Raw genomic sequence first — 17,937 nt, 5'->3', positions numbered from 1 at the left:
AGTTTTTATTTGGCTCCATGTACCCCAGATGAATGTATATATTAATGTTGATTGATTTTGTCTCTTACGTGTTTAGCCTAAGTTTACGTGTATAGTATTAAGGTTATATTTGCAGTTATTTTGTGCGCTTTTCATGTTTCACTTTGCTTTAAGTAATTTTAAGGTTTTTTGGGGCTTTTTCTCCGTCGTGCGGGAACCTGCCCATGTTTCATAGTATTAAGTTTTTAATGTGCCTTAGATTTAATATGCCTTAGTCTTAGTGTTCTTGCTACGGGAAGAGATTGCTTAATTAAAATTATTTTGGTAAAACTTTTGCCTTTTCTTCAGATTACCCCTCCATTTCTTTTTCCTAGTAGTTGCAGCCTTGGCATGATTCTCTATCACGATTTCACCGGCTGACACGGGACTGGACTCAGAAAAGGGATTTTGACAGAGGAAAAATCTATTTCTGAGGAAGGTCCCGTGTCACCCGGTGACCCTCCCTGAATTCACCTAGTACTCTCCCCCTCTTGCACATGCCAAGTCTGGGGTTAGTGCTAGCATGGAATGAGGTAGGTGGCGCTGGTGTCGCCGTCCTGGCGGGTGTTTGTGTGGGGGCTGTAACGGCTCACCGCTCTGTTCGGGATTTTGATAAGGAGAGATCTTTCGAGTAGGTTTCCGTGGTAGTGGTAATTCACTCACCCTTCTTATACCGACGCCTTCCTAGAAGACGCTCGACTGGGGGTAGTAACCCCAGCTTTCCTGAAAGCTCTTTTTCTCTGGTATATCTAGCAAGGTTATACCTAGAAATTCGTGCTGTAATGGAATTTCACCGGGTGACACGGGACCTTCCTCAGAAATAGATTTTTCCTCTGTCAAAATCCCTTATATATATATATATATATATATATATATATATACACACATTTACATTGCATAATGTAGTTGCCAGAATTTATGCTTGCATAATTTTTTGTACACCTGTTTGTGTATCTATAAATAACTTCAGTGTGCATGCATTATATATCATTTGAATGGCCATTCTTTGTACTTTATAATGCTGAACAGCAAAATGTAAAAATATCAACGTTTCTACAGGTATATAATAATCGTTGCCATATATTTTCTTAGGAAAAAAAAAAGATTGTCCCTAACCTAACGACAATTGCTCAATTTTACTCTAACGATGCATATATCTTTCTTTTGTGTGTTTTATAGGAAATTTATTCAGCTTTCTAGTGCCACCTTTATTTTTTTTCTACCTTTATTCCTTACTTAGGTATGATACGAAGCATCAACATAATTAGGTTGGAAAATCTGAAAATTGCACTCCATAAAAAATTATAATTTTTTAATCAGTAACAGCTAATTAGCAAACACATTTATAGCAAAGTGATTGCTTCCATGTGAAACTTCAAACATTTCAACATAATTTAAGTATAAAATAAACTCCCCAAACCTAATTATTATATTTTCCATGATTATTTAAAAAAAAAATCTACGATTTTCCTTAAAAATTTGACGTTTATCACGTCTTTTTTTATTATTTCTAAGCTTTGCAAAGATTTCCTGAATGCTTTAGGAAAAAAATTTCAATCATTTGCCGACATCATAAAACAAACCAGAAGCGTATATCAGTTATAGTTTTTGTATCGATTTTTACAAAGGAACTTTTATTTGAGCCCCACTTTTCCCTCCACGGCAAAAGTAATTGATCGGGCAGCGCTTGTAGAAACCCCAGAACGCGAGAGGGTTCTGAGGAGCGATGACAATATTATGCATTTCATTATTCAGTAATGGAACTAATATTTTCTTGCTTAGTTTTTTAACGTATCTCCTAATGTTATACATGGTTGTAATCGCTTCATGCCGCAGATTAATAATAAAAAATAAAATATACTTTTAAAAACATGTTTATTTAAAAAGAATAATTTTTGGAAAGAAAAGATTACTTCAAAAACCACTTTTTAGTTTTGGAATGTTTCATGCAGTATTTTCTCAGACAATTTCAAATTTTTCATGACAATATTACTCCTTAGTTATTCAAGAAACACCTGTAAAAGTACAAAAAATATACAACAGTTATTAATTGCTTAAATGGGTGTATATGTGTGCATATGTTAACTGTCATATGCAGACAAATCAGTATTATTATTGTCACTGTAATTGTACAGTATTATCTATTTAGATATCGCTATTTGATGAAAATGAATAAGCATCGTCATCAAAGCCCATCATCTCCAAAATTTACAAAATAAACAAAGATTTATAAAAATCTTTGACTATTGCTCAACTTCAACAAAGATTTATAAAAATCTTTGACTTGCTCAACTTCAGGATACAAAAGCCTCCCTGGTCCCACCCCCAGGCTGACGGAAGGTTTATAATTATAATTATAATCTGGCGTCTTTCATGTTCAAGAGTGAGCTGAATGGCTGGTGAGACTGTTGACGTCACTCAGACAGAGCTAAGAGGGGGGTCTAAATTTGCCGTGATATTTGAAAATAAAGCGCAGATAATATTGTTGTCCTAGCGCAACACATAAAGCGTCGATTATAGCGACGTGCCGCACCCTGCGGGTTAAAGGAGGTAGGATGCACACCTGAGAGGTTTCTTCATTCCAGGTGTATGGCCACAGGACACACCTCATCTTCATAGCAATGTTCTGGAAATGCAGGAACCATTGCTTCCCCTGCAAACTTTCCAGTAACAGTTGACAGATCACTTAGTAGTGCTGATAAGCAACCACACAAGTGTAGTGGCATATGCCAAGCAAAGGGGGATGACCTCACCCCTGCTTTGCAAATAGGCATTTGCAAATATGCAAGTGAACAGTTTGCTGTGCTGTTGAACTGTCTACCAGATACATTCCTGACAAGTGAACATTCTGACAGACTAGCTCAGTTGCTGCTGTCAACTTGTAGGGATGGAGTGGTCGTTACTTCCTTGAAGGTGGGAAAGCTGCTTGAGCCCTGGGGTTCTCCTTTGCTCAACCTGTTTGCTTCCAGGCACAGCAGAAAGCTTCTTGTATTCTGTCTGTTTTCCTGTTCCAGTCCCCTGAGTGCTGATGGAAGTTGCATTCCAGTATCCTTTGGACAATCTGGAAGCTTATAATTTGGCCTTGAGTCGTGTGACATCTAGTTCTGCTGATTAACTGTTACGGGTTTCTCCGGTCATGTCTGTTCAGCAGGTTGCAGACTTATATTGTTCACTTTCACAGAGATAAGCTTGTGTCTGTCTCTGCTGTAATGCTTTTGCTCAGCCATAAGCCAGGTTTCAGACTGAAGGGCTTGTATTTTTATATAAATAACTTACCAAGTACAGTAATTACATAGCTATAGTTTCTAACTTGCATGGCAGCTTAAATTCAAAACCAAAAATCGGCGATAATAGCACTGATTCCTGGTCATCGGCACCTATAACCGGTTATCAGCGATGATAACTGGGAATTAGTGTCGAAAATCCGGTTATCGTTGTTTTTTAGCCTAGTTGAGAGGAAAACCGGATTGCCGATAACCGATGCTGCCGATAAACAGGGACTGCCTGTACCAGGAATGACTTAGCAGACAACCTCATTCTGTTTCTGCCATGCCCGATGTAAACATAGGGTGTTTGTGGCAGCTTTGTTCATTATTTTCCAGTTGTATAACTGGATTCCGGTGAAGTATTACTGATTATTTTGAGTAGCCTTCAAGTTTACAAGCTCTCAGGATCAGTTTTTTCTTGTTTTGTTATTATTAAGATATGATTCAAGTTCGTCAGTTTTTCACTGCAGTAGCAAAGTTGCAATCAAGATTAAAACATCTTAAAATGTCACTTTTTTCCTTTGTAGAGAACTGAAAAAGTATAAGGGCAGGTATGTAGCAAGGAGAGATTTTGTGCTTAATGTTCTGGTTGGGATGAATTTTAGACGAGAGGGCATATTGAGAGCCGAGAATCGTGCTCTGAGCTCCCAGCTCCCACTCTCATGGGGCCAATGCCCAAACACCTGGCTCCAACTCTCCCCACACCTATTTTTCTCTCCTGCTACTAGCCCCCCTACTTTTTCCACTTGGTCCTGCACCTGGCTCCCTCGCTTCCTTCCCACACCATTGCCAGTCTTGTGTCTGGGTTAACAGAAAATTAACCTTGTAACAGTGAAGCGTTGTGCAGTGAAGGAGGTGATTATCCAGCCTGATGGTTCTCCTAGACCTAAGTCACTGTCAGACTCCCCTAAACCTGGGAGGAGGCATACTGAAAGTCCAATGGAGGCTGGTGGAAAGTTCCCTAGCTAATTGCCCCCTCGGTTGAACATGTTGCACATTCCCAGGTATCGACAGACAGCCACTGGGAAGGCATCTTGATGAATGTGTGTAGTTTATCATCGTTCGTCAAATTGATGTCTTCCTGAGTGCCCGGCGCCAGTTCCTGTTCTCTCAGCGCCTATTCCCAAACGCCTGACACCAGTTCCTGGGTGCTCGGCACTCTCTCTAGTACCCGGTGCCAGCTTACAGAGCTCCTAGCACCTGCTCTCATGTCCCTGGCGCCAGCCTACTAGTGTCTGGCGCCAGTTCCTCTTTTGTACTCAGCGCCTGTCTTTTCTAAGAATTCCCTGTTCTTTCTTGAGTGTCAGTTTGCGATCGAACATCTGTCTCCGGCTTTCAAGTGGCTGGTGCCAGTCCTCAATCACCAGTTGCCAACTCTTCAATACCAAGGGCCATTAACCAATGCCGATAGTAAGCTGGGACTGCCTGGCTCAGACTCCTGCCTTTGAACGTCAAACAGCCAGATCACAGGCTCCTGGTCTCTCTTCGGTCTGCTCCCTTTTAAGTGACAATTCGTGTTTTGGAGTCCTGTCTTTGCAGACAGTGACTTTTTTGTCCCGAATTTGTGAGCCTATTGAAGAAAGCACTTTCTCTGGCACTTTCTTCGTCCTCCAGGAAGTTTCTCAGGGAGTTCGGAGTTTGGCTTTTGTTGAAAAGGGAACATGACAAGTGTCTTTTGACTTTCCTCCCTCTGGTGCTTCGATGGAACTAGACCTCCTTGTCGAAGATCTTGTCAAGATTTTTGAAGTAAAAGGTTTTTCTTGACTGGCAGGAGGAGTACTGGCTAAGAAGATAGAGGATTCCCAAGTGTTTACTGAGAGACATCACCTCAGATTGACTTTTAGTCCTGTCTGGTGCGGACAAGGACAGTTGAGATGGTGTTAGAGATTTCCACTCTTTTCTTTGAAATCTCAAGAAGAGAGATCTCGGTGCTCCTTTTCTACTGAGAAAGAGACAGTTGCAAACAGCCCTGTTATTTTTGCCTACAGGCCTACATCACCTCTTCCTCAGAACACAGCCTCCTTCGCAAGAGTCAGCTTTTTGATGTCAGTCTCAACTCTTGGAATTTTCGGGCTTTCCATCTGCCAAGAGAATCACAGCTACTTTCAGGTGGTCCACTAATTCTACCCCCTTTTTTCACCTGGAACATTATTGGATGGGTCTACTGGGGACTCTGTTGTCCACCGAGATGTTAGTCAAGTTAGACAGACTTCATTTGAGAGTTTTGCAATTTATCTCTAGTTTTCATCCAGTTCTGAGGCTTCCGGCGCAGACAGAACGTGCTGTATCGTTTTTTGATTCTACACAGCCACTGAAGATACACGCAGTTGACGGTTGCCATCCTCCACTTCCTGTCAATCAGTAAGGAGGCTAGCCTCATCTCACAGCCTTCCTGCAGTTCGCTGTGGTTCCCACTGTCTCTTCCTCGGTCTGACTTTCTTTGGAATGGCAATACCTTCTCTCCTGAGAGTTCTTTTGTTGGAAGACTTACTTGGGCTCAAGCTAGAAGAGAAAGTGCTTTGAACCCTCGCAGACCAGTGCTCCCTAGCGGCACACACATTCCCAAACGTTGGAATCAACTTCTGAGCTCCTGGCACTGATTCCCGAATGCCCGATGCTTGTTCCAGAGCTCTCAGCACTATCTAGCCAGTACTAGGCTCCTGCTGCTGAATGCCTAGCACCCTCTCATGGACTATTTTTTTCAATTTAAAGGATTGTGTGAATGCAGAAGAATTTGTTACTCCTGGTTTTGGACAAGGCCACTGTTATCCTGTGCCTAGGCTTTTGTATCTCTTATGGACTTTTCAAGCTTTTTATAAGCGTGTCAGATATTAGTTTCCGCCATGTGCAGTTCAGTATATGTTTTTGGTCTGTACGAGGTCTCGTCGAGTCCAAATAAGAAGTCGAGCCTGCACGGATGTCCACTTCTCCGCAAGGCTGTTACGAGTCAACAGGGTTGGCAATTAGCCCACGCAGTTGTCTGCGAGTCTGCAGGATGATCTGCAAATTCACTCGGTTACTTGCAAGTGTGCAGGGTCGTCCGTGGGTCTGCATGGCCCACAGTCCCCTTTTTCATTTTGAATAGAGAGCGAAGTTCTAGATGGAGACAAACCAGAGAGTCCTGTCATCCATTCTGCAGGGCGATTGGATGGAAACCCTGGATATGCAGGATATATCCTTCCATGTCCACGTCTGGACTCCGGAAAGTATCTCAGGTCCGTCTTACGAGACAGGATCTTCCAGTTCAGGGATCTAGGCTTTGGACTCTTCGGCACAAGTCCTCTCTGAAGTCCTCGCTCCTGTTGCATTTTTCTTCATTTTCTGGGCATGAACATCAGGTTTTCCTGGATGACTGACTTCTTCGATTCCCTTCAAAGGAAAAAATGCTTGAAGGTTTTGGAACACAAGACCAACGGGGACAGGGAAACACAGCCGGACACCGTCTTTTTCCCTAAAGCCTTGGATTTAAGTTGAACTTTCAGTGGTGGCTGTCTAAACATGACTTTTGGAAGGGAAGTTCTTTCATCCGCTGAGACTAGACTTCTTCTCGATGCCTTGACTAGGTTGGTGAGCCCGCTTGGGGAACCAGGAAGTTTCCTCGATGTGGTCCCCAGAAGAATGGAGTCTTCACATCTATGTCAGAGAGCTGAAAGCGATTCACTTACGTATCCACCATGAATAGCTAAAATCTGCAAATACTTAAAACCTCCCTAAAAATGCTTATAACTGCCTATCTTGGAAGTTCAAATACCAAATGCATACTTAAAGTATCATCCTACATCAAATATACCTTAAACTATTATCCTATTACTATAGTATTAATATTTGAAATGATGTTATTAATATCATTTCAAAGTCATCTTAAACATTTTACCCTTAAAATATATGTAATATATACATATGTACTTCTAACCCTTCCAGCCAATAACAGAGAGAGAGAGAGAGAGAGAGAGAGAGAGAGAGAGAGAGAGAGATGAACTGAGTTGCTTACATCAGTTAAACAATTACAAATGTCAGTAATACAGTATATATTATGTATATTTTTCTATCAACCACTCTCCCTCTCTATCTATGTATCTATCTATCTATCTATTTATCCATCCATCTCTCACCTTTGGTGAGAGAAAGGGAGAGACACCACTGAGTGGACAACATATATTTAACCAAGAGTGGCAACACTTTCTACCCCTCGCAGTCAGTATGTCAAGATATTTGACAGGTTACACCCTCCCCCTTCGCTCCAAAGCTTTCGGACAAGACTGGGAAAAAGATGAGGGGAAAAATTTATTGAACTAAAATCTTACTAATTCACTATATATATATTTTCTTGAATCAATTAATATTTTGCTGTGTTTACATTAGTATTAATATTTGAAAATTGGTAAATCATTTATTTATCATACAAAACCAATAGACATACATATTACATATGCATAAAAATTCTCTCATCTCAGTAAGAGAGAGAGAGAGAGAAGTATTATTTTTATTTAATGTTATTATTTAATCTTACTAAACTTAATATTAATATTTGAAAATTAGTACTGTAAATCATTATTTTATCATAAAATTTATATGCACTTACAGTGCAGTATTCAATCATGAAAATAATATGCAAATACAGAATATTGCTCTATGAAAAAATCCGCAAATAGGCGAGTTTCCCGCGAATAATTTATAGATAGGTTTCACAGAAAAATCCGCAAATAGTGGGGGTCGACTGCAGTGGCTTAAAAGTAAGTTTTTCAGCACCTTTGGAGAGCACAGGGAGAATAGAGAGTGTCCTGTGTGTACTGCAGTCTGCAGATATGCCACTGTTTGGAACAGGCACGGTATACAGAAGCTTGCGGTCATCCACAAAGATACTCCGTTGACATAAAAATCTATAGAATCTAGTAATCTTGGGAGACAACACACAAGAAATTTTTTTTAAAAAACCAAGGGAGGAAACCATCAGGATCTTCTCCACCCCAGCTATCAAGATTATCCAGAATTTTTTTAACATCCCTGGAGCAAAATGCACATTTTGTAAGAATAGGTTCAGGATGACACGTATCAAGGGAGAGTGACATCTTCAGCTGATCACTTAGCTTCAAAAGCTCAGTGAAGCAGTTCAGCCTTTTTTTTCTAGGGCCAGTAACCAATCCACCATTATCTGTTAGTAGTGGTGGAATGGAAGATGAGCCTGACCCTAAGATGGATGATGCCAATTTGGTCCACCACAGATGAAGCCGAGTATCGTAATTCCTTCAGGTTTCCTCCTCAAGGAATTATTGTAATTTCTCTTGGCTCTATGTAAGTTGTATTTGCAGCACAGGGAGACTCAACAAAATGGTATAATTTTCATTTGAACAGTTTCGTCTCCATGCATTAAATTTGGTCTGTTTGTCATGGTAGGCTCATCTACGTGTATCACCAAACCATGCCAGCGTCATTTGTTCTAAATTTGGCCTGTAAGCTACAACTTGAAGAGGACCTGTGCTATATGTGCAGAGCTTTGGCACCTTTTAATAAGTACAAGCATGCATAAGGAAGTGGTGTTGAGAAACCCTTCCTTACTGTTTTTGTGAGGTACCCAATGAGCTTATTCATTTGTGAGAGAGCCCTTAAAGTCTGGGGTGTGGGACACTCCCTGGCCTTCTGCAGGAACTTTTTGGTTTTCTGGGCAATGAAGACAAGGGTCTTGTGTGGGTAGACAAACCTGACTTCATTCTACTGGATGGACATTTCCCACAAGTCCCTGAATACTTTCTCTTTGGTACCTGTTGTAGTTACACAGCAAATTGTGTCCAGTCTGGAGAGACAAGCACTCCACTCAAGTATTTTAACTTAGTGCAAGTCTGAGAGTAAAAATGTTGAGTGATTGGACTTTCTTTTTCTTGCCCTTCTCCTGCCCAGAGCAGTATCTAGGCTGAATTAGCCGGGTCAGGTTAAATATAAGTAACTACACTTTGAGCACCCAATCTTAGCATAGCTCCTCAGGTGCGTCTCCCTCCACTCTGTTTTAATAAGGGTTTTGGATAGGATGGGTTGAGCCAGTTTCTGAATCCATCACTTGATATTAGCAAGAATTAGCTACTTTCTGACTTGAATTCTCTTACAGGGTATTTTGTGGTTCTCCCATTATTTCATTTAGGGCTTAGTAAGCTCTCTCTCTCTCTCTCTCTCTCTCTGAGTCTCACTCATGGCCACAGCCCTACCACTCTGTCACCCCTTGTGCCACAACTGAGAGCATGACAATTCCAGGTAGGATTCAAGTGCAGTCAGTTGTCAGAGATGTCCTTCCAACCTAGGGAGTAAGTCTTTTAAATGAAAGGCAATGGTGGATTTTTTGTTGGAACAAATAATAAATGTTTTAAGGAACTTATGTTTTTCCAGGTACAGTATACTAACCAGAGTTTTTTATTATGATCCCACCTCACACCCCACTTTGTTCCTGCAGCTGGAGGAAAAAGGGATTTTGACAAAGGAAAAATCTATTTCTGAGGAAGGTCCCGTGTCACCCGGTGAAATTCCATTACAGCACGAATTTCTAGGTATAACATTGCTAGATATACCAGAGAAAAAGAGCTTTCAGGAAAGCTGGGGTTACTACCCCCAGTCGAGCGTCTTCTAGGAAGACGTCGGTATAAGGAGGGTGAGTGAAATACCACTACCACGGAAACCTACTCGAAAGATCTCTCCCTATCAAAATCCCCGGAACAGAGCGGTGAGCCGTTACAGCCCCCACACCCAACACCCGCCAGGACGGCGACACCAGCGCCACCTACCTCATTCCATGCTAGCACTAACCCCAGACTTGGCATGTGCAAGAGGGGGGGGAGAGTACTAGGTGATCCAGGGAGGGTCACCGGGTGACACGGGACCTTCCTCAGAAATAGATTTTTCCTTTGTCAAAATCCCTTTTCTGAGTTCAGTCCCGTGTCAGCCGGTGAAATAGTGATAGAGAATCATGCCAAGGCTGCAACTACCAGGAAAAAGAAATGGGGGGTAATCTGAAGAAAAGGCAAAAGTTTTACCAAAATAATTTTAATCAAGCAATCTCTTCCATGTAGCAAGAATACTAAGACTAAGGCATACTAAATCTAAGTCACATCAAAAAACTTAATACTATGAAACATGGGGAGGTCCCGGTCTGATGGAGAAGAAGCCCCAAAAATCTTAAAATTACTTAAAGCAAGGTGAAACATGAAAAGTGCACAAAATAACTGCAAATATAACCTTAATACTATACACGTAAACTTAGGCTAAACACGAAAGAGACAAAATCAATGAGCATTAACATATACAGAACATATACATATATCTGGGGTACGTGGAGCCAAATAAAAACTGTCCAGTACCCCATAAGAAAAACAATCATGGCATGTCAGATTACATTTTTTCCATCAACAGATACAAGAAACATCAATATGAGGAGCCAGGCAGTGAGGTATAATCAACCAGGAGAATAAGCAGAGAAGTAAATGAGGCAGGCGGGCGGGGGGGAAAGGAAAGGATAAGGATATGATTAATTAAGGTGGGGAGATGACACTTCCCACAGCTATGGTAGAAAATTTCAGGGCTTCGAGCGATTTTAAATAGTGGCGTTTAAACACTAGAGGTGATTTCCAACCCGTAAATTTAGATAACTCCTGAAAAGTCCATATTATGAAAGTAATTAATGGAAGTAGCAACTGCTCGAATATCATGAACCTTGGGAACTGAATCTGGGTTGGCCTGTTTAATGAAATATAGAATTTGTTGTCTTATAGCATTTAGTGAAAGAGTACCACCTTTCTCCCTGATAAAAAGAGGACCCGACTTACTCTGTGGAGTTCTTAAAAGGTAAGATTTAAGTGTATAAACTGGACATAAAGACTGGTCTTGAGGAAGGGGCACCACCTTCCAAGGAGACCACCTGTCCTGTGGGTCTTCGTTCTTAGCTAAAAATCTAGGGTCAGGGGAAAGGAGGACCTCTCCAGACGGGAGGAAGTTCACATAATTATCACCTCTAGTGAGAGCCGACAGCTCTGAGATTCTAGCACCTGAAGCCAAGCTAATCAAAAATAAAGTCTTCCTTAACAGATCCTGATAAGAGCAATGAAAGTTATCCATCTCTGATGCTAACTTGAGGACGTCATTGAGAAACCACGTAACAGACTGTGGGCGTGATACTGGTCTCAGACGAGCGCATGCTCTGGGGATAGATGAAAAGTAGGAATCTGTAAGGTCGATTTTAAAGCCGTAAAGAAATACTTTCTTCAGTGCTGACTTGACTGTGGTAATAGTGGCCGGAGCAAGGCCTTTCTCAAACAATGATCTAAAGAAGGAAACTCCTAAATTAGCTGTCATGATTTTGGCTTCAGATGCTTTTAGGAAGGAGGCTAATTTTTTTGACTGCTGAGTCATACTGTTTAAGAGTAGAATCTCTTTTATCTGATTCTAAAAACAGAGTGTTGACAGGGTCAATGTTTGCTCCTTTTGGGCTGCGAATTTTATAAAGTCCATAAAACTAGGGCATTCTGAATTCTTGAGGAAGCTGACACAGTCTTGGTTTGTACTGTCTGAGTCAGAATGGGCTTGGGAATCCGAAGACTCCGTAATCCCAGTTCCTGAAGAAGAGGGAACCAATTGCTCTTCGGCCAATAGGGGCTACTAGGGCTAATTGACCTTTGAATGTCCTGAGTTTGTGTAAAACTTTCAGCAGTAAATTTATTGGGGGGAAAAGATAAATCTTCTCCCAACTGTTCCAATCTACTGTCATTGCGTCTGTGGCGTACGCCTGAGGGTCCAGGTTGGGGGCCACATAACAGGGGAGCTTGAAGTTGCTCTCCGTTGCGAACAGATCCACTTGGAGGCCCGGAACCGGCGGCAAATCCATTTGAAAGATTCCACGTCCAGGGACCACTCCGTCTCCAACGGAGTAGTCCTGGACAGGGAATCCGCCACCACGTTCCGTACCCCCGCTAGGTGGGTGGCTGACAGGTGCCAGCCGTGCTTGTTCGCCAGGGAGAAGATAGCAACCATTACTTGGTTTACTCGGCCTGATTTGGAGCCGCCCCTGTTGATGCAATGAACTACCACTGCGCTGTCCAATACCAACCTGATATGAATCCGGTTGGGGGCGGATTTTCTTCAGAGTTAGAAAGACCGCCATAGCTTCCAGGGTATTTATATGGAACTGCTGAAACATTGTGGACCACGTTCCTTGTACTTTTTGTTTTGGTGAATATCCCCCCCAGCCGCTTAGGGAAGCGTCTGTGTGAACAACTAGTGCCGGAGGGGGAAATTGAAGCGGAACTGTTTTGGACAGGCCTCTGACCGAGGTCCAAGGTCGCAATCTTGTCTTTAAGATTTGAGGAATAGAGGAGACCTTGTCTCTGAGCTTGACATTGGCTCGACTCCGCCACACTCTGTTTATGTCTTTTAATTTCGCTTTTAAGAGCAGGTCTGTCACTGAGGCAAACTGAAGAGATCCAAGGACCCTTTCTTGGGACCGGCGGGATGCTGATGGATTTTTGAGGAATCTCCTGGTGAGAGATGCTATCTCTTTCCTCTTGGGAGGCGGAAGAGACAGCGTGTGAGATGACAGATCCCACTGGAGACCCAACCACTGAAACCGGGACTCCGAGTCAGGCGGGACTTCTCTCTGTTCAGTTGAAAACCCAGCGACTCCAGGAAATTGATGACTATGGACGTAGCTTTCTGACACTCCGGAACTGTTGGTGCCCAAATTATCCAATCGTCCAAATATGCTGCTAGGGATATCCTCGAGACCGGAGTTGTTGTACTACCGTGTCCGCCAGCTTTGTGAATATCCTGGGCGCAATGTTCAGACCGAAGGGCATGACCCTGAAGGGAGTAGGCTTGATTCCCGAGTCTGAAACCGAGGAACTGAGAGAAGTTCCGCGCAACGGGACGTGATAATAAGCGTCTGAAAGATCGATAGAGGTGGTGACGGCTCCACGCGGAAGTAGAGTCCGAACTTGAGCTACCGTAAGCATGCGAAATTTGTCGCATTTTATGTAGAGATTTAGACGCGACAGATCCAGGATCACTCTTTGCTGATCGGAGTCTTTTTGGGAACAGTGAATAACCTGCCTTGAAACTTTAGGTGCCTTACTTTCTTTATTGCTCGTTTGTTGAGCAATTCTGTCACGTAATCCTTTAGGATTGATGTGGGTGGCTGGTAAAACCTGGTTAGAGGAGGAGGGTTTTGATCCAGCTCCATCCTAGTCCTTTGGACACAATGCTGTGTGCCCAAGGGCTGAAGGTCCATTGGTCCCTGAACCAAAACAGGCGACCGCCTACCTGTGTTCTCTCAGTGGGAGGGAGTGGGTTTATTCCCCTACCACGTCCAGGTCTTCCCCTTGGGGTGGTGTTGGGCTTCCCTCTATGAGGGGCTTTGCCTCTTCCTCCCCTTGCAACCCTATTAAGGCCGTGAAAAAACCACGGCCCTCATATGTGGGGTTGTATGCGGTGAAGCCACATAGGAGGGTGCAGCTGGTTGGACCAGCACATACTGTTGGGGGTGAGCCTTGGAAGTAGAAGGCTGTGCTACTGCCGAGACCGGGACGGCTTGGACTACCGCCTGATGGTGGGGCCTCTTATGCCTCCTGAAACGTTTGCCTCCTCTCGATTGGGGGCCGGCTGATTCTGGGGTCTTACGCTTATAGGCAGAAATGCCCCAGCGAGAACGAAGACTCTGGTTGGCCCGTGTAGCCTCAGCCATAACGTTCGTGACCTCCTCTTCAGGGAAGAGGTTAGGTCCCCAGATCGAGCTTTTAACGAGCTTGTTAGGCTCGTGGCGGATAGTCGCATCGGCAAAGATGAACTTCCTACATTCCAGTCTGGCCATGATAAATTCAAACAAGTCAGACTGGAAGCCAGCCAGCAAGGATTTAGCCAAAACTTGGAAGAATGGTTCGTCCGAGCAGGAGACGGCAGTAGCTTCCGTAAGGCATACGGAGTTCAAGGACCGGGCTAACTTGAGTCCGGGCATCAAACTCCGCTTTCAATAAAGCTTCCGGCAGCTTGGGAGCTGCTCACTGAACTGCGTGGAAGCGCAGAAGGGGTCCAGCTTCCCGACCAGTGAAAGTGGACGGGCGTCCAACCCAGAACTCATTACTTCCTGGGAATACCAGGAAGTAGGGTCTGTCTCTCTTAGCTGTGGTAATGGATTACCATCAAAGCACGCTCGGGCCGTAGCCAGAGCGACTTTGTCCAAGCAAGGGGTGGGTAGGTTGTCTCCCAGGGTGAACATAGTAAAGTTGCCCTTGAAAGGAGTCAACTTCGTGTTGTCTGCCTGCCACTCCGTCAGAGTGCGCAGAAGAGCCGACTGAGCTTGGTCCCTAGGGACGATGACAGTCTCCTAGGAACCTTGTCTGACCGAATCCAAGCTTCCTCCGTAAGCCTCACGAAGCCTGGGTAAGGGGGCAGGAGATCGGGGAAGAACTCCAATTCCTCCAACCGTCTCGTGCCAAGACCATCAAGTGTCAGCTTGCCATCATGTTGGATGGCCCGGAGTGCGGCGCCAAGGGTTACCGACATCGAACGGCGGAGGTCCGCAGTGTCGGGGATAACATACTGTGGTTCGGCTGGGGTGGGTGAGCCATTCCCGCCAGTATGTTATCATGACTGGCCAACTTCTCAGAGATTTTATTAAATCTAGTATCTAGGTCCTCTGTAAACGCTTATAGAGCTGATTTGCAAAGGCCTCTGCGTCAAAAGCAGGTTGGCGAGGAGGGCTTGGTTTTGCAGCCCTCTTACTCGCGCCTTTGCTGGAGGAACCAGACTTGCTCCCGGAGGCTACAGGTCCTGAAACCTTAGCCTTCGACGGGGGAAGGGCGTGCCTTCTTGGAAGTCGAGGACTTGTAGCCCTTCGCCTTCCATGAAGTCTTCAACTTCAACTTGGGGATAGCAGACGGAGCTCTATCACCCAAGGAGGAAGACTTCACAAAACCTGAAAAGAAGAGATGGATGAAGCAGGGGAGTCAAATAAAGGGGGCCCGCCCCAACAACCTCACTTACCTCACCACTTACCACCTGGTCCTGCTCTATGTTCATCGGTTCCAGGTTAAGATCCAGGCGGCTACATCCTCCGAGACCTCAGCGTAGAGGATATCCACTTGGGGTGGCTGGGTCTCATCCCGGATTTGCTGGATGATAGGGGTGGCAAGGTCTTCAGGCACTGCGGCCGCCACCCGTGCGCCGGGTAGAGCAAGTCCTCAACCTGGCGTCGAGGACGTAGGGCTTCCCCGACGGAACGTTCCTGCCAAACCCAGCCACCCAGGCCCGGAGGGATTCCAAGGCAGACTTCTTGGAAGCTTCGTCCGCCTGTAAGAAAACCAACAATTAGCTAAGAACGAAAACCATTCCGGGAACCTCATAAACAATATACAATATGAGGAGCATAAAGCGGGAGTAAAAGACTGTCACTTACCGACTCATCCTGGACAGTTGTGCAGAGAGCAAAGCAAACCTCACAACCATCAGGGTGCCAGACAACCAGGTCATCCAGTCGGACCGCACAACCAGCGTGGGTCCGCAAACTACGTGACCGTAAGGTTGTTGGAGGGAGGCGGTGCACCCGCTCCTCACAGCGAACAGTCTGTAAGTAGAAAAGTACATGAACCTCCCACCTAAGCAATCTAAAGCTGGCAAGGCCGGGAAACTCAACTACAACCGAATACTCCGCGGAGAAGAACTCCCTTATCATAAACTGGGCCAATAAGCTCCAAATTACACAGAGTGGAAGGTAAAGGTTTTCAGACCCGGAGTACTCCGGGAATGAAGGAAAGAGAAACCAGGAACTAACCATAAGGGCTGCCAGTAAAATAACGCGGAGCCCCGGTATAGGACCGGACTCACGATATATATATAATATATAATAAATAAAGGAGAGTACTCCTGTAGATAAACAGACTTATCTAAAAACAAAAACAAAAATAATAACAATAACAAGTGATGGTAAAAACTCAAGAGAACGGAAGGATCCGCTCCTCTATAAAATGAAAAACCTTCCGCCCTTACTTCCCGCCGGAGAAACAAGACGGGTAAAATGCTCGTATGTTCATAACATAGGTTGAAGCAATATATATTACCGTATCAACGTAACCCGACGGGGAGACGAGAGGAATGGATAGTGACTCGAACACGTTCGAGTAAACAAACCACCAACCCCAATACAGCGATGCTAGGGACGATATGGGAGGGAGCGAATCCCTCAACCAACAGGAGAAGTCCCTGAACTCGGAGAAAACGCCATCTAGCGTCACCCGCACGAGTAGAGCAAGGCTGGAGGGAGGAGGGGGGGGCGGGGGAGGAGTAGGCTACCAGGAAGGAACAGGAGACGGGGAAACATATCACCTGCTCAACTGCACCATACCTCCCAGATAATGAATCCTGGAAGGGTAATCTACAACTGGGAGCAACGCAACCCAAAGCCCGACTCCTACCTAGGCGAAGAAGCCTAATATCGACCTAACCTAATATAGGCTAGGAAAAGGGAGGAGTGCAGAAGGGAGGAGGAAGCAACAGGGAGAGAAATTTTGTGCCGAGAACCAACCAGGATCGAGAATGGGGGGCAAGGGGCGACTAGCCTAGAGGAAACACATCCAAAGAACTCGATTCCCCCCAAATGGAGGAAGAGAACTAAGGGGCTCACTCTGCCCACCGAAAAACGATCCCGGAGGAAACAGCAACCAAAACTCCCTCAACCTGAACTCCCCACCCAGGGCAAGGGGATGGAAGCAAACAAGCCTACTCCACAAAATAACCATCACACATAAAAAACTAAAATGTGCTCAACAGAGAGCGTAGCCTACCTCGGGGAAGCGGTTAGATCTGAGGCTGCCGCCAGCACACCGAGGTAAACCACCCAATAAAATAATAAAAATAAAACTAAAAGAGAGCACCATCTTCAAGCAAAAATTAATTAGCCTAGCAAGACCAAAAATAAACAGGAACCCAACCTGGAGGGGGGGGGTACCTAGACGGGGCATCACTCCCACAAAGGCCGATAGGCCAATTGAACGTAATTCATAAGGGGGGGAGCCACCGCAAGGAACCACCAGGAAGGGAACCAAGGGGGCAAAATCTATCTATAACGACGAGGAGACAACTCCAACTGAAAAGAACAGAAGGAGTCGCCTCGCGGTCGACATGGCTGGCAGGGGACGCCGTGGCGACATAATAAGATCTCAATATTTATGAAAATACGAGACCGTAACAGCCAAAAAATAGAACAAAACCCCACAAGAAGATGGTACTTAACTTTGAAATGGTAAAGCTGCTCGACGCCATCACAGATGCAAGAAAATTCAAATAAAATGAAGACGAGCACACAAAAGAAACAGCGAATTCACGTGCTAGAAAATGGAATGAGGTAGGTGGCGCTGGTGTCGCCGTCCTGGCGGGTGTTGGGTGTGGGGGCTGTAACGGCTCACCGCTCTGTTCCGGGGATTTTGATAGGGAGAGATCTTTCGAGTAGGTTTCCGTGGTAGTGGTATTTCACTCACCCCTCCTTATACCGACGTCTTCCTAGAAGACGCTCGACTGGGGGTAGTAACCCCAGCTTTCCTGAAAGCTCTTTTTCTCTGGTATATCTAGCAATGTTATACCTAGAAATTCGTGCTGTAATGGAATTTCACCGGCTGACACGGGACTGAACTCA

The 17,937-nt window shown here is 44.6% G+C and overlaps 1 protein-coding gene across 18 annotated transcripts in view; it reads left to right on the top strand.

The window, feature by feature from the left end:
* LOC136853965 (ralA-binding protein 1-like) overlaps nucleotides 1–17,937 on the top strand; it is a 437,575-nt gene that overhangs the window by 262,346 nt on the left and 157,292 nt on the right. The gene's annotated exons all lie outside the window — the stretch shown is intronic.

The sequence above is a fragment of the Macrobrachium rosenbergii genome, chromosome 28, assembly GCF_040412425.1.
Source record: "Macrobrachium rosenbergii isolate ZJJX-2024 chromosome 28, ASM4041242v1, whole genome shotgun sequence".
NCBI lineage: Eukaryota > Metazoa > Arthropoda > Malacostraca > Decapoda > Palaemonidae > Macrobrachium > Macrobrachium rosenbergii.
Note: the sequence above shows the minus strand (reverse complement) of the source record. Positions and strands in the feature narration are given on the sequence as shown.